Raw genomic sequence first — 23,985 nt, forward strand, 5'->3', positions numbered from 1 at the left:
TTCGATGCGACACATAACAAATAATATGCAGCCAAGCTGCCAGATAATAGGCGAAAGGTCGTCGTACAGATCACTTCCTCCACATATTCAAATCCCACGCCAAACACAGATACATAATACGGATATAGAAATAACAGATTTAACATGCTTAAGATGCTCATATATAAATAACATACATACTTAAGTAGTATGATTAGGCATATATAAAAAATTTTTACTCAGATCGAACTATCGAAATATTAGATCACATGAAATAGGGTTTGGTTAGGACTTACCAACCCTACGGTAGGTCCACAGTCAATCGGAATGACCTGTGCAACATTAGGGAAAATTTCAAAATTTTGAGCCCACATGCTCGTGTGGCCCACACGTCCAGAATGGCCTTGCCCGTGTGTCTCCCATGGCATGGCCCAAATTAGAGATGACTCAATTTGAAATACTTTTAGGAATATCTTTAATACTTTTGTTCCTGAGTTCCCAGATGCTATCTTTGAGACATGGATGGAAGATACTGACGATGCAAGTAGAGATGGAGCTAAAGAAGACAAGAGGAATAAGTTAGAAAAATAAAAGGGGGGATTCTTGTCCTGTTATTTATTTAATTATTTTTAGGTCTTTAGGAATTTATTTCTTTCGTAATTAGGATTTAATTTCTACAGAATAAAACATAGCAAGCATGAACAAACTTAACACTTCTTTAGAAAGAATAAGACTAAGTGATGTGGTAATGGGAATGAACATGTCTAGGATTGGGTTATTAGGGAAGACTTGGTATTTAAGCTGTCTTAATGACTCACCTCTCTTTCTTTACAACCTTACTTGGTGTTCAGTTTTCATTCATTACTTTGTTCTTGCAGTGAGGACATTGCTTCTTTTTAAAGGGGTAAGGCAAATAAATTGCTTAAAATTTTAATTTTTTTTCAAGTATGCTTCAATTATTTCTTTCATAAGTATGTTTTAATAAATGAATGTTTAGAGATATTTTTCTTACTAAGATAGTTTGTATGCAATTATGAATGATGATTTTATTTAAGTGAAAGTATGTTATCATGAAGAATGAAATGCTTGTATGATCTTAGTCTTAGTAATGTTTGCCATGAAAACTTAGTTTCTTTTGAGATTAGACATGCATGAAAGTTTATATCTTTAGAATTGACTTAGTAACTTTCTTGAGGCGAAATCCTAGGGGACATAAAAAATCTAAAATGATATAGGCACTATTTCTTTGGACCGTTTGAGCCTTTTCAAGCCAACCTTATGATATTAGACCCTTGAAACTGTAATTTTGAGCTTGAAGGCCTGTTTTTGCAATGAACCAACATTATAAGCCAGTTACCATCTTTTTAAAATTATCCTAATTTTGTGCACCTATCTTAACTAAAGTTGTCTTGGGAATAAACATTTGAGGAAATTTTCATAAAGATGTATGTGCTCATGCCTAAAAAAAAACAAGCGAAGAAAAGTTCGCTTAGTCTCCAAAAAGGAAAAATGTATGAGCTTGAGTTCAAAATAAGTTTGGGGGTGTTCCAAAGGTTTACTTAAAGAAAAAGGTTGTATTACGAGAAAACCAAGACAAAGTTAAAGGTTAAGATTTTTAAAACTGAAATGTCTCATCTCTTAAAATCCCTACCTTTAACTAAGCCCCAATACAACCTTATAGAAGACCTATTGATTTGATGATTATGTCACCTTTGGAAATTATGTTGAATGAAGAATGTTATCTATGGCCGTGACATACATGCAAACTATGATTCATGTTGGCATATTTTGAAGCTTAGTATAATCTTAAGGAAGGTTTGCATATGAATTACTTGTTAATAAAGAAGATCGATAAGCATGAAGTTATCAATGCATGATTATGGAACAAAGATTGATGCTACTTACATAATTAGCAATTTTGCCTTAGGAAGACCTTTTGTTGTGCATAAACATTACTCGGGACGAGCAATGATTTAAGTTTGGGGGTGTGTAAATCGAAAAATATATAGGATTTTTCCTATGTACTTTATCACCTTTTTACTTAAATCTGTTGTTAAAACTAAGTAATTGTTTAACAAATTAATGAAATATGTGAAAATATGAAATTAGGACATAGAAATTATTAAAATGTGATTTTATGCTTTATTATATAGTTTTCATGCAATAAATGACTTATTTTATATTAATTTGAATATATTATATTTTTTAAGACATAAAGTGGGTCATGCATGATTAAATTAAATAATAAAATATAAAATCATATTTGATAATTCATTTTAAAATATTTCATTAATAATTTGGGTTTTAATTAATTATTTAAATTGGATAAATTTAATTCTTTGGTCCTTTAACTTGTTGATTTATTTTAGACAGGTCTGATAGCTTTGTTGGATTACAGAACCGTCCAAATTGGTGACCAAGTCAACCCAAAATTCGGCTGCACATGTATGTCTATTTAAATCATTCTTTGGTTTAATTGTACAAGGTCCTTGAAGAGTTGAAGAAATTAGAGATTTACTTGAAGATTTGCACTTGACCGAGTCTCAGTCCTGAGTTGTTATGGCACTAAAAAATTGACCAAAAATCAAGGAAAAATCAGCTCGACTTGCTTAATTTATGGCTGGCCACCCATGGAAGATTCTTCAAAAGATGAAAACTCCTATTTTTAGTAAACTATCCCCCTCTCCTCACCTATAAATAAGACCCTCGGATTCCTTCATTCATCATCCCTCAAGCATCGTTCTCTCTTTTCTCCAAACTCTCTTAGCCTTTTCAATTCCCTTTTCTAGCATCATCTCTTCATAGATATTTTAGCAATTAAGCCTCTTAAAGAACCCTTGGTTAGCCACCTTGGAGAACCATCAGCAAAGGAGCAAAGCAAAGGAACGAAGGAGCCTCGACAGTCAGAGTCTTGGGTGAAACCACTCTGAATTGGGTTTAATCTTCCTTTTTTTTAATTTAATATAAAGATGTTTGCTATGTGTTCTTTGCTCTTGTTTACAACAATGTTAGCTTAATTTTATTTAAGCTAGGATGATTACTTTGATTAAATAATATTTATTTGATTCATGCTTATAATGTTTGTGCCTTAATTGATCATGTTTTCAATTAAAATCGAGTTTGTATTTCGTTCATACGTGATTGAAATGCACCTGAATTAGCTGAGCGATCCTGACTAGATGACGGCTAATGGACACATAATTGAAATGTGCATGCTCAATTTAGATCCTGACCTGATTAAATTGTAGGTTGCATAAAAACTCTGACCAAGCTCTGTTATATGCATAATTTTTAGATTTGTGTGATTAAATTGTTTCAAACCTGACACGTCCCTGTTACCTCACACAAATGCTAAGAAACCCTTAGTAAATAAGGATCAGTAAAATGCATATTTACTAAGTAAAGGATTCCGAAAGGACCTGATGTGATTTCCAAACTCATGAAAGATCGAGTTGCCATGGAATGTTTTTCGAATGTTATTAAGCATGTTGATAATAAATTGAGTTTAATTAAAGTAATTGTCCTAGTTTATTTATTTTATAATTGTCGCAAATTGTGTTTAATTTTACTAAAATCTATTTCATTCATATAGTTTGCGTACTTGGGATAATTTGCATTAGGGATCATTACATTTAGTTTAATATATTTTAATCACCACTTCTTAACTATATTGTGTTTTTATTTACCAAATTATTAATATAATTTTACAAATTAAGTGACTTAGCACAAATACAATCCATATGGAGACGATAACTCATTACTTACTTATTACTTGATAACGACTGTGTACACTTGCACAAATCTACGCGTTACAGGCCACTTGACTCGAGCTATAATGCATTGCAATTGTTAAACATCTATATCATTCAATAACTAGGCATAAATAATCAACCAATTCAGAATGTATTATAAATACAATGAAATAATGATATTCAATCAACACCAAGTCTTAATCAAGCTTACGAAACTCTTAAAAAAGCTTGGGAACAAATCTAGACTAAACTAAAACTTTCACAAAAAGATAGGCAAAAAGTGAAAATAGGGGTCACACGGTCGTGTGACAAGGCTAAGGCCGTGTGGTACTATAATATGACCGTGTCGCCTAACCGTGTCACAAAATGATGCCATAGGCCATGTGCACCTAAACAAGCCTTCTAAACCAAGCAATTACACCTAAGTTCACTTATGATACAAATCATGCAATACCAACCATTAAACCTATACAAAGTGCATCAAATACCTACTTAGATTCACCATGTAACATACAACCTAAGTGCCTAACCTATATGCCATTACTGGCATCACAATTCAAGCATTAAACATTAACCATCAAACATAAACAACTTTACCTTTCATGCCCATTGAACCATAAAATATACCTCATTTTCTCATGAATATATTCATCAACCAAAGTTCACCAACTAACCGAAATATATGAAACATTCCATAACCAAAGTAACACGATAGATACCAAATCGGCTATTACCAAGTCAAGCCACTGAAACAACCAAGTAACCATTACATCTTACATCCAAATACATGATTCATATCCCAAATGGCACAAAATATAACCAAAGTACTCATAATCATATATATATCAAAACCCTATTTACTTGTCATTATAACCGAGCCAAAATAAGTAAATAGCTACCAAAAGAGTTGATGGATAGTGTGATATCCAGAAATGATCCAATCGACAGCTCGAATCCAATAATCTAAAAGAAAAAAAATAAAATAAAGTAAGCTTACTTAAAGCTTAGTAAGTCATATAATGAAACTTCACATACTTGTCATTTTAAGCATCCAATTCAAATTTAACATAAACTAGAATTCCATGTTTTGTTTCACATTCCCTAATATACCAAACGGTTAGACATGTACATATAACATTAGCAAAATCTCAAGATACATGTTTCACATGCTAATTCACAACCAATAAGTAAATAATCAGTCATTCCATGAATTTCCTTTCTAAGCATTTCATTAACTTTTTTTCCTGGAGAATTATAGTAAATTAACTTTGGATATGTGGGAAATAATGCTTACACAAGCTGACGATCGAGACATTAATGATTACACAATGCTACTTACACAAGCTGATGAGAATTTGCAACAAATGCTAGATTCTAGCCATCAGTATGGTATCCACCACTGATACTTAGTACCTGAAAATAAATCACCAACATAGAGTGCCTTGAAACTGTAACATCAGTACATAGTACCTAAAAATTGTAATCACTGGCACATAGTGCCTAAAACACCCTAATGACATGTCATTTGTATCCTAGCTATTCACTGAGTTTACATGGGCCTTAACTTGTATGCCTTAATATTTTCATGTTTATAACCTTAAACCATGATCACATGCATTCCATAGGATAATATAATTCGATACAAACATGTACAATTACCATACTCTACAATTCAGTCCCTTATTTCCACTATCAAGACTTACCTAAATTGACCATGCTAAATATACACATATACTTATACACATATGAAATTTGAATTTAGACCATTGATAAACATATTAAACCTACTACGAACTTACCTAAACGAAACAACTACCAACACCACATGAGGACTAGTCGACAACTTTTCCTTTCCCGCGATTTTCAACCGATTGATCCGTTTCTTGATCTATATATAATAATTTAGCTAAACTAACCAATTAAATATCTTAAAAATATCTAAATGTATTTGATCATTTAATGGTATTTTACATTATTTCTATAAACTTTTACTTGTTATTCAATTTAGTCCCTAAAATCGAAACTTACACATTTATCATAATTAAAACAAGATCAAGCTAGCCGAATTCTTTCCTATACATTTACAACCCATAATTATTAAAATTTCATGCTAAAATTATTATTTTATCATTTTAGTTAAAACTAACTGAAATTCCTTTACAAAATAGTCCTAATTAACAACCAAAATTATAAATATTTTATTCAACTTCATAAAACACGTAAAAACCATCAATGGAAAATTTTAAAACCTTTAACAATTTTACAAATTAGTTCTTGGGTTAGCTAGATTAAGCTACAATTATCTCAAAAGCCTAAAAACCACTAAAAAAAGGGCTTAAAAATAACTCACATGCAAGGGTCGAATGTCTTGTGGTTTTCGAAGCTTTCCTTCCTTAACGATGGTGGAAAATGAATCGGTGGAAGAAGAAACTAAAAGATGATGGCATTTTTCTTATATTTTAACATATAATTAAATATTTATTTAATTACCTAATTACCCTTTTAAAACCATGTACTTAATTTTCCACTATAATCACTTTGGGTCTATTTACCTTTTAAAAACCTTTAATCTTGGTGTTATGCTTATTAGACGCTTATAACTCAATAGAAATTAACTTTTGCAACTTTTAAGATTTAGTTTTTTTTATTTAATTAACTATCCAAACATTAAAATTACCTAACCAAATTTTTATATGACACTTTAATAAACTTGTAAATATTAAATAAATAAAATTTACTGACTCACTATTCAAAATTGTGGCCCTGAAATCACTATTTCTAATACCACTAAAAAATGACCCATTACAAGGCAAACCTACAAGAAATACCTGTAATGCAAACCACCTAAAAAAAATACTACATATAAAAATTCATATAGAAATGGAAATCATCATTTATATAAATTGAAAGTGAAAAGCCCTCATAATGCCATCAATCCTTTGAATCTATCTGCCCACAAAACCCTAAAGAGTAATCTACCCAGCCACAAAAAAAAACACACACATAGCAACCATTCAAAAAAAAAAAACTAGAGATGCTTCAAACAAAAGCCAGCAAAAATAATTATCATCAAAGAAATCATATTCAGTAGTAAAAAATATAGCATCGTCGCAAGCTCCAACAGAAGAAGTTTATTTAGCATCCTTACAAGCTCCAACCATAATACACACATTTTGCACCTTGCCTTCAGTAAAGATTCAACATGTTGAACCTCTTTAGAACAATGTGCAATAATTAAAAATGAACTATGGTGAGGTCCAAAGGACCGTACTTCAACTGCACCTTCAAGAGTGTCCACTATTGATGCTCAACACTAATACACATACCATATGCTCCAAATATAATCCTTTTTAATCTTCTATGTAGATAAATCTTTTTCCAACTACTATATATGAGCTTTGCTCTACTCCAATTGTGTGGCGAACAATTTCTTTTCTTTTTGAAATAGATATATTTCTCCCTTCACCTCGAGTATAAACTATAAGTTATCCTTAGTTACTTGCTTTCTCAAGCTCCAAACGCTGCACCTCTCCTTCCAATTACTATTTTTTTTTGTTCTGATCATGTTTCTCTTCTACAGTAGTCTTAGAAAAGCCTAAAAATACTTGCAACTACAAAAAATAGCCTGCAAACATAGGCAATAACATCATGAAATATAGCAAATGACACAAGATGAACAAAAGCAACATAAACAAATGGCATACTAACATTAGAAGCAGGACACAAGACTCTGCAACTTGGGTTAAAGAGCTATTCTTGTAACTTTCAAGTTTAGTCCTTGGTCAGTACCTTAACACCAATTCAAATGGTATTGATGAGGCAACAACTAGAGAGCTAGACTGCACAAAAGATGCATTGAAAGGAGTACTTGATGAGTTATATAGTAGAGTATGCTTAGTTTTAAAAATCTGAGGTAACTTCTTTTTTGAGGCATTAGAGCCCCACTCGTAGGTAAAAAAATCCACAGATCAATGTAGTGGCAAAACCCTTCATACTTGCATATAATATTATAATGTGTGTAATGACCCAATTTTAAGTAGTGTCAAAAAATAAAATTTTGAAACCTAATTTCCATAAATCAAGTCTGTAAGGATGAAATATAAAGATTAGTGAAGTTATTAAGAAAACATATTAAATATCGATGAAGAAATTGGACCAAAATATTCATTAATTAAAGATCAAGGACTAAATTGTAAAAGTCTAATCGGTAATGAATTTTAATTTAAAAAAGGCTTAAGGACCTATATAGTAATTATCCAAATGACCAAAATGATTAATTAACCAATTTTAGATTGTAGATAGTGGAGTGTGATAGTGTTATCCATTAAGTTTAGTTAATTATAATTAAAGATTAAAAATAATATTAATTAATGGTATAATCATAATTAATTAAATTAATCATTCCTTAATCGAAGTATAGATATCACCTAGTGGAAAATGAAAAGATTTTACCACCTTTCTCAACTTCCTTGCCATCATCCATTGATGAGAAAGAAAGAAGAAAACCTTCAAACATTTGATCAATAATGAAGTAAGATCTTTAAGCCATTTTATTTGATTTTTATAGATTTTTTTAAATCATGGGAGCTTGAATTAGCTAGCCTATGTATCAATTTTTTCAATTGTTACATTTTTAGCAAGTTGTCATTAGAGAGAAATTGATTATTTTGAGCTTATATTGAAGAGATTGATAGTAAATAGGCTTAGATGGTGATAAAGACTAAATTAGAAAGTAAATTGAACTTATTAGATAAATTTGTGGCATTAGGGACTAAATTGAATAAATTAAAAACTTTCATAAGATTATACTATAGATGAAAAGTATAGGGTCCCTAATGAATGAATATGAAATCAAATTTTGATCCGATGTTAAAAATCAAAGAATATGTGTCTCCCAAGTATAGGGACTAAACTAAATAAAATGAAAAATATGGTTGACTATGTATTTGGTTGTGAATTGAATGTAAACTAATATTGTTTTTATTATTGAATTATGGAACATAGCAAGGGACGATGCCAGGCTATCGCGAGAGAAGGGAAAGTCAATAATCTTAGACGAGTAGGAGACAATTTCGATTTGTACTTTTATGATTTAAGATCATTAAACTTATATGCATATACATTTTGATTGCATGATTAAATATCGATGTAAGCTTATACTTGTCATATTGAATTGATTCATATTGAATGATAATATGTCAAGAATTAAATTGAGATGTGCATAACCTAAATAAGCATAGTACGAACTTGATAATAACATTAGTTGTGAATTGGTGATGAAATTGTATGAGATATGATATGTGAATTGGTTTATAAATTGTAATTAGATCATTGGTACCCTATTAACTATTCGGGCAGAGTCAGGTATAGTTAGTATGTCATAGGATTAGATTGTGTATAGGTTATACTTCAGTTATATGCCGATGAGTGCTAAGTGCATATTACTTCAGACACTCAGATGAATGTTGGGCACACATTTTAATCCAGCTATACTGATGAGCATTAGGCACAATTTACACTTTTGAAGTTTCCAATGAGGCACTGGGTGTTAAATTAGTGTGATGGTCAAATGATCTATGTATCTATCTTGCATTTAAGTTTAGTTAATAGGGATTATAAAGCACAAACTTGAGAAATGGTAATTAAATTGGAAAAAATTATAGGAGTTGGAACATCATGAGCATATATGTGAAATGTGTCAAATGACATCATGTGAAAGGTCATGTGAACCGGTTAAAATGAGCCCTGTGGGCTGATTTGAATATAAATGAGTCAATAGACTCGAGAGAGAATGAAATAGCAAGATGAATACTCAAATTTGATAATTACATGAAAGTGGATTAGACTTTACCTATTAAAAGGATTATGTTAATGTTTTACATGGATTACCAAATGGTATTTAACATCAAATTGTTATGTGTGTATATATATTTGTGTGGATAGTGAAATAAATTAGAAATTGAATGTGAAATGTGGATATAAAGTATGATATGATGTGTTGATATGAAATGGGTCGTTTGGATGAATGTATATACTTGATACATGAGATATGAATGATTAAAATTAGACTATGCATTGGTAGTTTCTCAACATGCTAATGTTCATGTTATTTGACTTGAATTATGAAAGTACCACTGAGCTTTATCGTTCAGCGTATGATTTGTTTATTCCGTGCACAGATGTTAGTGGATTTCAAACCCTAGAGAGGTGAAGCAGCATTCGGATCGTAAATTATTGACTTAGCAATGTTTGTATTGTTCTTTTCGTTTAAACAAATGACATGTACCTAGGTTGAACCGATTTAAATTGTAAATGGTCAACTTGGTATTTTGATTAGTGAATGTTATATTAAAGTTGACACGTGAATTTTTTAAAGCATGCGTATAAAAGGTTTGAAAATTTTAAAGAATTAAAATCTGCAAATGATGATCATCATCATATACTGAGTTGAATTTCATATTGGATCCCTAGAACATTAGTGTGTATAATTTGGTAGGTTTAATCATCTAATGCAAGGACTGAAGGGATCTGACTTCAAAGTCATGACACCATCCTATGGATATCGTGACATCATCCTTCAATATCACGACGTCCCCCGTTGAAGTCACGATGTTAACCTATTGTTTTCGAGGTCGCGACACTGCATTATTGAGGTCATGATGCCAATCCTCCATCATTGATGTCACAATGTCCCTTCGTGGTCACGATGCTAACTCAGTTAAATTTTACAAACTTTACATTTTAGTTATTGAATGATCTCGCGTTATTGAAAAAGCTTTTGCAAGTTTGTTTTAAGCCCGAAAGTGATAAAATAACATATTGTACTGCTGTAATAAACTTAATAACATGTATGAGTTGTTAGATTATAATTGTAATTGATCGTAGTTGCTCTAGCAAAGAATGTGACATCCTATAAATCGGACCTAAGTTTATTCACATGACCCATATTTAGTGGTATTAGAACTATAAGTTTATTCGATTCTTGGACTAAATCGAGCTTAGAATTGAGTCTAGAGGTACATGCCACAATCAAGTCGAGTCTGAGTCAAGATTTAGATGTTGATTATGATTTTTTTTTGTTTTAAAGCTAAAAATGTCCGAGGAATTGAGAAATTCTATTGAAGAAGTAAACAACAGTGATCACTCTGTTGTAGGTAATAATCGGGTAGAGACCAAGGCCATGATATTGATCAAGCCAGTGCTCGACGAAATAAAGCTGATAGACCTTACCGAGAGGGTAGAGGATCTACTCTGCATAATAGCAGAAGTACTTTATAGAGTAGTGGGAGCTATTTCGCAAGTTGTGCCAGTAGCTCCAACTCGACGAGCCCTGATAAAAGTTGCAAATGTATGGCGAAACTAAATTTTTAGGATTGAAAGGTGTCGATCCTTCCTCAGTTGAAATTTGGTTGGAGTCAACTGAGCAAGTTCTTTAATAGTTAGAATCTTCACCACCTAAGTGTGTTACATGTGTGATATCTCTTCTCAAGAAAAAGGCATATCGGTGATGGTTAATAGTCACCCATCATGTTCTGACAAATCATATTAATTGGATGTTATTCCAATTCTAGTTCAAAAATAAGTATGTAGGTGAACTGTATCTAGAAGACATAAAGCAAAAATTTATGATGTTGAAAAAGGTTGATATGTTGTTGTTGATTATGAGCGAGAATTCTTACAACTCAACAAGTATGCCTTAGAGTTAGTGCTAACCGAGGAAGAAAGTTACAAGCGATTCCTTTGGGGATTAAGAGATAAGCTTCGGGTTCAACTAATCTTGCATAAGCTTAAAGAATTCGTCGGTCTAGCTAAATAAGCAAAAATTATTGACAAGGCCATAGAATTATATAAGAAAGTTTAGCCTTCCCGAGAATTTGGAAAGAGAGTCGAGACGACTAGTTAACAAGCTTTCCTTAAGTTAGCTAGGGAGTCTGAAAGACTTGGGATATCAACTCCACTGAATGTCAGGTCAGAGAAAGGCTGAGTTAGGCAACTGTTAGTATTAGTGGGTAGCAGCACTAAGGGTCTCACGAGAGATGCAGACATTCTGAATTGTGAGCATTATGGAAAGAAGCATAGAAGTGAATGCTAGAAAAAGACGAGAGCATCCTTCTGATGCAGATCCCGTGTAGGAAATTGTAGCCGTGTATACCCAAAACTTTCGAATCCATACAAAGAACACGGCCATGTCACTTACCCGTTTGTGATACATGGCCATGTGCTAGCCCGTGTGTGCTAATAACTGCATTATTATGTAAGCTACCAACCAAAATTTCACCTAGGTCATGAGTATCCATTTGACCATTCTTTAAACATATTCAAAATGTATAAAAACATGCCAAAACATTTCATTTCCCTAAATCTAACGAATATGCCTCAAGGCACCATCACACAATATGAATTAATACCAAAGTACTTCTCAAGTCATGCCAAGATAGACAATGACCTAACATTTGCCTTATACACAATAAAAAAACTAACTTTCAATCACCTATTAATGACCAAAAATGTCAAATCCACAACCTATAAGATTGATATCAACTCCATTCCGCATAACATACTTAAAACATCTAATTCAATCATCCAACTTATATGCCATAATCTCTAACATAATCTCACCTATTCAAACATTCCATATCATAATTAGACATGCCAAACATTCATTTTAATCTATCATATTTCTCATGCTTAACAACCACATTTAAAGTTGTCATTTGAATCCATAATCAAACATATCAAAATGCCACCAAGCACACATACTTTATACATCACCATTCACATTTTACTTTTACAAAACACTTATATACAATTCAACTCCTATTTACATGCCAAATAATCAAGTTGAATGATTAAAAGTCTACCAAAAATGGTGGCTGGATAGTGTGATCTTCGAGTTGATCTGATCACCAAGTTCCGCAAAATGCTAACTATAGGAAATAGAAAATGAAACAGAGTAATCTTTAAATAAGCTTCGTAAGTTCATAGGTTTAAAACAATATAACTTACCTTCAATCCCACATTTAGAAAATAACACAGTTAACTAAACAATTTTCCTTATTACCACAATTCATTCTTTCAAGTGAGTTCATCGTATATATATAACTCAAAACATTTCATTCGATATCATTCAATCTCAATCAAAGCTATTCACCAAACCTTTGAACATATGCACTTTTACATTATACAACAATACTTTATCTCTTTATAATACTTTTACCATTCATCATTATCCAATTGTAACAACAATTTAGCCCGATAAACTATAATGAATAGATACAGATACGCGGGTAACCATCCAAAACACACTTGATCGCTCGAACGAGTCATGCCATCCATGAAGACACCTGGACACTAAGTGTCAAGCTCGTAGACTAAACATCCCTCTAGAAACACACTTGGGCTACACATCCCCCCAAAACACACCTGATCACTGTAAAGATAACTCAGTAATTTGCAAAAAAATGTTGGATTCTGGTACAATCAGTGAATAAATAATACGTCATCATCTCATCTCATATCAAACCCGTACTGTGTGCGAAATAGCCTAATTGGCATGCCAATTGTATCTTATCTTATGTTCATCCGGCTTAGTACACATATCAACATAACACTTTTCAATTTTATCCTTTTTCTCACCTTTGTTCCAATTTGTAACATTTAAGTATACATTCAAACATTATAAAAATACATAGAACTATATCGTATGAACTTACCAGGTATAAACAACAATAGTAGAAGTGTCAGGGACTAATCTGTTGTTTTCCATTTTCCTCGATTATCTATTGGTTCATTCATTTCTTGATCTATATGACAATTCATTTCAAATTATCAGTTCTAAATACCTTATAACAAATTTTTAATGCATATGATTCCTATTATTACTTTTCACAATTTCTCTAAAGTTTTACAGTTTATTCAGTTTAATCCCTAAAACTGAAATAAGCATATTTTTCATATTGAAACCCTAAACTTTAAATCCAACTTCAAACTCATCCCTATACAGCTCTCAAACATCTATTTTTGTAAGAATTTCATGTCAATTACATCATATTTTCATTTTAGTTCCTAAACTCAACTAACAAAATTCACTTTACAAAATAGTCCTATTTTATAACAAAGTTTCAAACTCAACCATTAAACATTAGAAACATGAAAAACCATCAATGAAAACTTTTAAAACCTTTGACAGGTTTATGATTTAGTACCCAAATTAGCTAGATTAAGCTACAACAATCTCTTTTGTAGAAAAAAAACTACAATGATCTTAAAAACATAAAATTTACTAAAAACGAACCTCGAATTAGCTCACATGCACTGTTGGAAGCTTGAACAAAGCTTAGACTTCTAACAAGGGTGATTTTTGTTGGAGAAGGAAAAAAATGAAGAAGATAAAGTTTTTCTTTTCTTTTACTAATATTCAAACTTTTATTTATTTACTATATTACCCTTAATTACACATATAAATTAATAAAAACAGACACATATAAACCATCCACTATAATGAGAATGGCTTAACCGCCACTTATGTCCTTGAAATATTGGTATTTAAGCCATATAATCACTAATAATCAATAGCATTAACTTTTATTATTTTTAGGATTTATTCCTTATACTTTAATTAACTAGCCCTTAAATAAAATTATCGGATGAAAACTTAATATAATTCTATAATATACTCGTAAATATTAATAATTAATATTTATACTAACTCGATCATCGAAAAATGGGGTTCCAAAACTACCGTTTCTGGTACCATTAAAAATAAGTTGTTACACTGTTAGTAAGGTTGTGGTCATGCTTGTGAAAATAAATTTTAATGTGTTAAACGTGATCAAAATGGTGTTTAGAAGTTGTTAAATAGGTCTTCTATTTTTTTGGATATTATATGGCATTGTTTTGGATCAAACTAGGTGAGTTTTGGGTCATGGCAAACTTCAAATGTATTGGTACAAGTAAGTTAGTAGCAAAAAATGAATAGTAATACCAAAAAGTATTGGTACAAGTACCCTGTGTACAAATAAAACTGGTTTAGATAGGGGTCCTTTCCTGTTTTACTAATTTTGACTCCTTGAGACTCGAACTTGGTCTTAATAATCCTCAAACAACTAGAACTCGATAAAAAATATTTTAAAAGTGTTTAATTTGACTTGAAATTGATTTTAATCAATATGAATGTGTAACGCCCCAAAATCTCTTATATATTTTTCCGTATGTTTGTGTCACAAATATCTGTCAACTTTAGTGGTTATGTGTTCTGGGAGTGTTTGGGAGGTCCCAAGTTCAAGCTTTCACTTGGGCAAAATTTTGTTTTTAATTGAATAAACCCCTATCTCTAACGAGTAGGCTTAAAAACAAATATTGGAAAAATATGTCAGAATGAGCCTGTTGGTCTGGTGGTTAAGAGGTGTGTTGGAGTGTTAGGGGTCTTGAGTTTGAATCTCTGTACGTGCAAGGGGGATGTTTTTTTTGTACATGTGCCATGAAGGAGTTTGAAATGTGGTAAAATTCTGAGTATTTGAGGAGTGTGGGGATGTTGTGGCCAATTTTTTGGAGGATGTCGAGGGAATTTCGGTTGTTAAGGGATTTGGGGATTTAGGGGAGTGTTTTGTGGAGTTTTGGATGGAGGAGTTTGGATAGAACCAAAACTAGTAGTGGCAATTTTAGCTACCCTCTCTCATTGCCCAATTTTCTGATAGTTTTTCCGTTTCTGTTTTGGTTTTTCTCTCTGTTTTCATCTTTTATTTTTTTTCTTTTTCTTCCCAAGCTGAATGATAACTGTTTCTTTTCCCAAATCTTGGTTGCTCCTAATCTTTTGACGTTTTGAATTTATTCTCTTTGCTGCCAAATTGCTGCCAAAATTTCTATCGAAAGTTCTTTCCCCTCTCACCTATTTTCTTTTCCTATTTTCTTCTTTGTGTTCATTCGTTCCGTGAGTAAGCGTACATTTTTGTGGTACAGTAAGTTATGTTTCTACTTCTTGATTAACTTTTGTTTGGTTAAGTGGTTTAAGGGGATTTTCTGTTGGTTGATTAGGATTGACCAAAGGGCTGGAGGTCTCTCATTGACGTCTTAAGTGGGCGAAACCTCCCTCTTTACTCGATCAAAGGTAATGTTGTTGTGAGTTTAACGCTTGGTCAACTTGTGTGTATTCAATTGAGTAAATGTTTAAGTGAATAATTGGTGATTGTTCGGTCAAGTATAGGTTTCAAAGACTTGGCGCAGTTTTCACAGCAAATAGAAACCAGGTGTGTAAACACAACCCGGAATTGGAATTTGACAAGAGCCAGAACAGGTGAAGGTCGATGCCACACGTGCGTGCGGTCGCCCGTGTGGTGAGCCGTGTGACCAAACACGGGCGTGTGATCAAAGACGCTGGCCATGTGCGATTCATGGACCGAACCAAATTGGGCCGTGTGGGCCATACGAGTGTGTGTGCCCCACATGAGTGAACCACATGGGCGGGTGGGAATATTGGGCTAGGCCGTGTGATCCACACGGCCAAGGCCATTTTGGGCTGTGTGGGCCACACGAGCGTGTGGGCCCCACATGGGCATGCAACATGGTCCTTTGAGCCCATTTTCACTATGTGATTGCTAAGGTTGCATGGGTGGCCCGAGTCGACTGTGGACCTACTGTAGGGTTGGTAAGCTTACCTAGACCCCTAATTGACTGAAATGAATACATGACTGATATGAATCAACATGATGATCCACTGATTTGATACTGTATGCCCTGATTACATGCATGATGTTATGTTATAGTATATCATATTTGTATACTACATTGCATTGGGTTGGGGGTTTATTTTGATCGGAGAAAGTGTACTGAAAGGCCTCGAGCCTAATTTTCTAGCAGCTCAGCTGCAAACTACTGTCTAGTGCTGCATTCGGTACATTTTAGAGTGTAGGGATGGGTGGGTTGATTATATCCCCACATAGAGTGTAAGGTTGGACGGAGATGGAGTGTAGAGGCTGGCTAGCTAGGACCTGTATACTGTATAATCTGTTACTGTACTAATTATTGTTACTGTACTGATTATTGTTACTGTAATGCGGCCAAGGCCCAAACACATGATTGCTTCTGTGTTGAGATGGGCTAAAGCCCAAATTGATATTGTCACTGATACTGAAAAGGGCATGGGCCTAGGCTGTGATTGCTTTCTGTCTGTTTGCTTTATATGGAATTACACACTAAGTTTTTGTAAACTCACCCTTCTGATTTGACTGTACAGGTAATCCCTAGATATAGGCGGATCGATATGACGGAGGACTCAACGGTGGCCACACGACTTATTTAATTCGACTTAGTACTTAATTATAATTTTGAATTTATTTTGGGGCATTTTACTGTAATAATGGCCTATTTGGATTTATATTTTTAATTTGGTATTTTTACTGTTTTGATTTATAACTGCTAGTATTAGAGATAATCGAGTTTCCAAAAAGAACCAAATGTTTTTACAAAATCCACTCAAATACGCAACTGTTTTAAAAAGCTTCCACAATAAGTGACGTTTTGAAAATTAATAACGTTTTGAAAGAGAATAACTTTATGAATTATGTTTTGAAAATCAACGACATGTCTTGAAATTAACATATGATTCTGTCAAGAGGTTATATAGGTAGGAGGTTTTTGACGACAACTCACTTTTTCAGAAAATACTACCATGTGACATCGCCAGATTCAGCCATAACGTCTAAGCATGACATTGTGTTGATGTTCAATGGAATTAGTTCTATTTGTTTAATTAATATCCTTGAACTTGTTTTCGTGAAATTATAAAGTGTTTGAATGCTTGAATTTCTCTTTATTTGAAATAATTAGTTTTTATAATATGAACTTTTTTTTTATGTTTGAGTTTAATTTAAAAGAAAGGTTAATCGTAGTTGCTTTAGTAATGAATGTGGTGCTTCTCATTTGGATATGGCGACCGATCGGATGTGGGTGATACACTTACTGTTTGAAAACCCAAAATTTACTTCCCTGTTACTTATTTACCCAAATCTTCTTCAAAATGTATCAAAATAAATGAACACAGGAAACAATAATGGAAACACACCAATTCAAAACCAAAATAGTTATATGCGATAAAAAAACAATAATAAGCTTTAGAAGAACATTATCATGCACTTACCTAAAGAACAATGCTCTCACAATTTCCCTAAAGAATCCAGTAAAATTTCCCAAAAGTTTTCAAAAAATAGTGAAATTTTAAAATCTTAAAGGATTATTCATCAAGTGTTGAAGAAGCATTTTCAACAAGGATAAAAAGAATAGGGATTCTCTCCGATCAATGATTCACACATGAAAGCTAACAACTATCATGCTGTTCCATTCCCCACTTAAGTAACAACACATGTCTTAACTATTAAAGGTAAGCAAGAAAAATCATTCAAGTAGCATTCATGTGCTAAACACAATTATTTAAATTCCATATTTGTGGGAAAAATTTGTTCAAGTGTTCTTACTCCACCCTTATTTCCCAACTACAAATGTCTTGATGAAAGCTACTTTATAGGTTTCCTTTAGGAAATTTTTATAAGGTATTACCTTGTTGGCCAGTCGCCTTGATCAAGGTTCGGAAAAAATCTAGTTTGGAAATAATTTTCTTGCACAGAAAAAAAATAAAAATTTGAAAACCGACCCGGTTTGTGATATTTATAGTAATAAACCATAGACTGAATTTGTACATGTGTTTTTGGATAGGTGGATCCTTATTGTTCCTGGCTTTCAGCCAAACGATATTCTTCGTTATCCTTGTACCACAAACCGCTTCGAGTGCGGACTCGAACAAATCGAATCAAACACAAAACCAAAAATATTTTCTTTACTTTTAGTGGAAAAATAAATATCTCTTAAATAAAAATTGGTAGAGTTGCAATTCTCATAATATAGATTTTTTGCCAAAATTACAATATTGAAAACTTCCGAGAAACTTGTGTTTTTCTCTTTCTGTTGGTGTGAATTGAGTCTACGAATACAATCTATTTCTAGGGAGAGTTGGTAGAATCTTGGTTGAAGTGGTAGAATACAAATAATATTATTTTGATAGAAAAATCTCCAACTCTCTATTATTTAGGGAGAGGGGCGGCAACCCTAGGTATGAATACTAGGGTTTGTCGTCCCATGTATTCCATATAAGGGAGAGTTGGGCCTCTCTTGTACTGGATCCAATTATATGTGCTTCCTGGACTTTAATCTAACACTTTATAATTTATTCCAACCCAGTGCATATTTTCTCTATTTCCAAAATTAAATATTATTTTCTCAATTAATTTAAATAAATTAAATTTTCAATTAAATAATTTTCTCAATCAAATTCTAATTCCGTTAAAATCATAACGACTTTACCATAAAAGAATCTATGAGAAAATATATTCAATTTTTATATATTTAATTGGATTCACGATGGCCAATTAATTTAAATCCATTTTATGAACTTCATTTAATTAATAATTAGAAAAATAATAAATGTAAAAGCCCGTTTTTGGGTCAAATCGGAACAATGGTTTTGGGACCACAAATATGAAGTTAAAATATTAGTTTTATTATTATATTAAAATTTACAACATGATAGAATTATTAGGTGAAAGTTTCGTAAAAAAATTTTACTGTTTGAATGCTTAATTCGGTAAAAAGGACTAAATCGCGTAAAGCGTAAAAGTTGAGTTCTAATAGCTAATGGTATTAAATAGCTATAGGGATTTAAAGTGGAAGTCCTTATATGGTAATTAGCCCATTAGAGTTGATAGTATATTTTAATGGCATGGCATTTGTGTAATTTTTAAAGTTTATAAATGTTAATCAAGTATTTAGGTAATTAAAGTTAATAATAAATAAAACCACATTAAGCACCATTTTGTATCATCTTTCTTCAATCAAATTTCACAAAGAAGAAAGCCATTTTTTGTGCTTAACTTTCGGCAATCTTATATCCTTCAATTTGGTATGTATTTTTAATCCGTTTTTAATTATTTTTTATGTTTTTGTGATCGTTGCAACTAGTACTAGCTAGCCCATGTCTTCGATTTCAAAACTGTTAAAGATTTTGATAGTTGCCATTGATGAACTTATGTGTTCCTTGATGTTTAATGGTGAAATATGAATATTTGATGTTAAATTTTCATATTTTATAAAGTGATTTTTGATAAAAATGCAAATCAGGGACTAACTTGTGAAAAGATGAAAATTTGGGGTTAAAAGTGAGAATAAATGTGAAATATAGGCTACTAGGGGCACTATCGTAATTTTTCCAAGCATGGGTCTTGTTGAATTTTATGAATTTTGAGTATTTGTGAAATAGGGACTAAATTGTAAGAAATGAGAAAATTTAGGGCCAAAGTGCAAGTTGGCTTAAATATGTGTTTTTAGACTGAATTGAATGATTATATGATTAAATGATTTAATTTTTAATACATATAGATCAAGAAAAGAGGAATCCGAAATTAGATTGGGGGAAGGCAAAATTATCGAGTAATCGATCCAATTCGTCAATTCCGAGTACGAGGTAAGTTCCTAAGTAAATAAATGTTTTTGAATTTAAATGTATATGTTTTATACATTGTCAAATTTTATTTTTATATAGATATACATTGCCAAATTTGATTTGTATATAGATATATATTGCCGAATTGATTTCAGCATTAGATGATTGGTTTCGTGCATGAATAGATTTAATTACGAAGTCGAAAGCTCCGAATGAACCTTAGTAAATGTATTGGATATTAATGTCATGATATTAGGACTTCCGAGGTGTGATTTCGTGTATGACCATGTCTGAGACATTGGAATCAAAGTGAGAAAATGTGTAAGACCATGTCTGGGACATTGGCATCGTATATGATTCGTATAAGACCCTATCTGGGACAATGGCATTGATATGCGTTAACATGTAAGACCATATCCGAGATATGGCATTGTACGAGTTTTATATGATTTTCGTATGATCTTAACAATTCCGAATGTGAATTTGAGTTGAATGGTTTAGGTATGTGTGAAGTTATATGTTCATGCAATATTAAGGTAAGTTTAGTAGTTAATGTAATAATATGCAATTATATGAGTTAGTTAAATGTTTATGTGTTTGAGATTTATTTAAATTCGGCCTAGTTGAATTAAATTATAAATATAATTGAGATGATTGAGAAAGAGGTTAATGCGAGATGATACAGGTACGTACAGAACTTATTCGAGTATTTAACAGAAAAAGATAATTAAATGGTATTTGATCATGTTTTAAGACGTGAGAAAGGTTTGTTGTAATTATATAAATGGTAATTTTATGTACAATTAGTTGAATTGTATGTGTTTGATGTATTGAATTATTCACTTGCGAGCTTACTAAGCTATGAAGCTTACTTCGTGTTATTTTCTTATGTTTTATAGTGAATCAAGGCTAACTCGGATCTAAAAGTCGTTGGGAACAACATCGCGCTATTGAACATCTATGTTGGTGCTTTTGAATTGTATATATATGGTATATGACATGTATAGGCCAGTGTCATCTTGGCATGTTTTGAGTTATGATATTAGCCATGAGATTTGGCTTTTAAAGGTTGGTGTGTATTTGGCCATATGAATTGGTTGTTTAAGAGTTGAGAAAATGCATGTTTGAACTTAAGATGAATTGATGATTATAGTAAGTTAAATTGATATACTTTTGAGTTAGTTTGGTGCTAAAATTGAACTGAAATGAAGGAAGTTTATTAGTTAACTTTTATATAGTATTATGAATGTTGTTGATCAATTTGATAAGTAAATGTTTTAGGCATGATTTATAAAGGGGTTATATTGAGTTTCCAAAAAAAAAATTCCCCGAGTTTCTAAATTAGTCCCGAATCACTCCTAACTCGTATTATGGACCTCAAGGGTTTATCTAAGGGACTTTAAGATTATTTTATATTATATTTGATAATTATTTGTATATTAATTGTAAATTGTCTGATAGATCTAGTAATGCTCTATAACCCTGTTCCGGTGACAGACACGGGTTAGGGGTGTTACATGTCATTTCCATACTTAGTGAGAAAATCACATTCATTTTTGAATATAAGTCATTTCTCTAACTTTATCATTTCTATTTATTTCTTTTCATTTGACTCATCTTGCAATTCATTTCTAGTTTCAACGAGCTAGTTGAAGGACCTATTGGACATATGCAATTGAGGCTCAAATGATTTATAATTAAGTTCCAACTTTTCACCTATTAATTATACAATGATTTAGTCACGAAAAGTCATTCCATTACAGTATTGTAACTGAGCTCTCCCTTACAACATCGCATTATGAAAGAAACTTGATCTATACTCATCCAATGACCTTGTCATAAGTGTGTTACCGTCATAGGATATTATTAATCTCTTTGGGATAATATCAGTTCTTACAATGTTATCCTAATTTATTTCTTGGTAACCATTACATCTTCCTTCATGGTAAGTTAATTACTATCAAATAGTAATCAAGTCATTAATCACAAAGACAATCGACGCCTGACCACGTTTACTTTTCATCAACCATGTAATTCCAATGAGAGGATATTATTTACCCATGTCTCGGGATATGAATTTTATTGTTGTAAATGATGGTACATATTGCAGAAGTCGTACACCAAACACACCAAATTTGGGTTCCTTATCTATTTGAACATAGACTTTTACTTACATCAAAGTGTACGAGTCACGCATACATAACCCGTCATCCACTTAGGATTTAGGCATGCCACACTATGAACGTCACAAGTGAATAAACCCATAAACAGATTCAGGATCTCTTCTTCTTGGGTCTAGTCTGATGAATTGTCAATCTTGTTAGTCAATCTATGTCTCTATCTTCTAGGAGTCATCCGCTCTTACACCCAAGATAAAACATCTCCTCAATTGGACTTGATAGAAGGCATATTAGTCTTTCAATTGGTTTGCTCATTTTCGATTAGACTAAGGACATTTTTAGGTTCATCTACTAATCTAAGTTGTCTTTTCGTATTACAATCCGACCATGTAAAACCCCTTAATATCAGTTAAACATTAGAAAACCAATGAACAACATTTGCTTCCATCTTGCTTTACTTGCAAAACCCATGTGAGGAAATTTGTATAAAGTATATTAATGCAATCAATGAATTTATTTTATTAACCAATTAGTTTGAAAAAATTACAAGTGTACGTTGACGAAAATACTAAGGGCACCAGATCCAACAGAAAAATGGAAGGAACTTGCCTGATCATGACTAAGGGACCACAACACTAAGAGAAACCACTTTGCTAAAAAAACATAAAATCGCTACACTTAAAAAGGCCTTAGAGGAAAGTAGTTTATTATATGCATAAAATGCGGACAAGCATCATCTCACACCTGATTTCCTCTAAGACCCAATAATTTGGAACAATTTAGGGTTAAATTAAAAAAAAAGAAATTGGTGGCTTTTATTGGAAAATTAGTAAAAGTTAGTAACGAAGATCGAAAAAGGCTGAAATCCACGTCTGGTTCAGTTGAATTAAAACCAACAGTTGCCTTAGTTGGTGACCAAATGATTATGGATGAATGGTTGTTATATGGTGGGAGACCGCGCATGAAGGGTTCTAAATAGTTAAGAGTTGAATCCTCAAAGGGATTTCTCTCAAATCTGTTTCACTATTTTCCCTTATTCATATTCTTTCTCAGTTGCTCCAAGGAAATGATGGTCATGGAAAGCTCTAGATAGAGTGGTGATCGTACGAGATTATTCAGAAAAGTAGAAAATTTAAGAAGTTGGCAAGGTTATAAGACCTTCGGTGTATGTAAGATTTAGAAAACAAAGTTAGGGGTTTTCTGAACTATTTTAAGGGTTTTGCATGTTTCTAGAAAAAAAAAGTTTAAACTGGGATTGCTGAGTTTAACCAATGAATCGGTTGTCTTGATTAGCTACTAGGAGAATAGAAGCTTCGGCGTCTGGAGAAGCTAAGTGAATAAGGTGAAGATTGAGTATCTGCACTTTGCCTTCTAGATGTTAAATGTTGTAATGAGAACTTGTCGTGCTAATTCTGATCATAATAGTAGATGATTGTTGAATGGTTATCTAACGTAATGCATTACGTAAAGATGTTCAGTATGGTATGCATGATTAGTGTATGCATGACTTGGAAGAGAAATTACCAATAGGTTAGATGGAGTTAGGAATGGGAAAAAGAGGCTGATTTTGTTAGATAGTGCCATATGGTCTTGCTGAGTGCACTCATGATGAGAAAAGCTCCAGGCCTTGCAGTAGGGCAATTGCGGT

This window comes from Gossypium hirsutum, chromosome D10 (assembly GCF_007990345.1).
Source record: "Gossypium hirsutum isolate 1008001.06 chromosome D10, Gossypium_hirsutum_v2.1, whole genome shotgun sequence".
In the NCBI taxonomy this organism is placed as follows: Eukaryota; Viridiplantae; Streptophyta; class Magnoliopsida; order Malvales; family Malvaceae; genus Gossypium; species Gossypium hirsutum.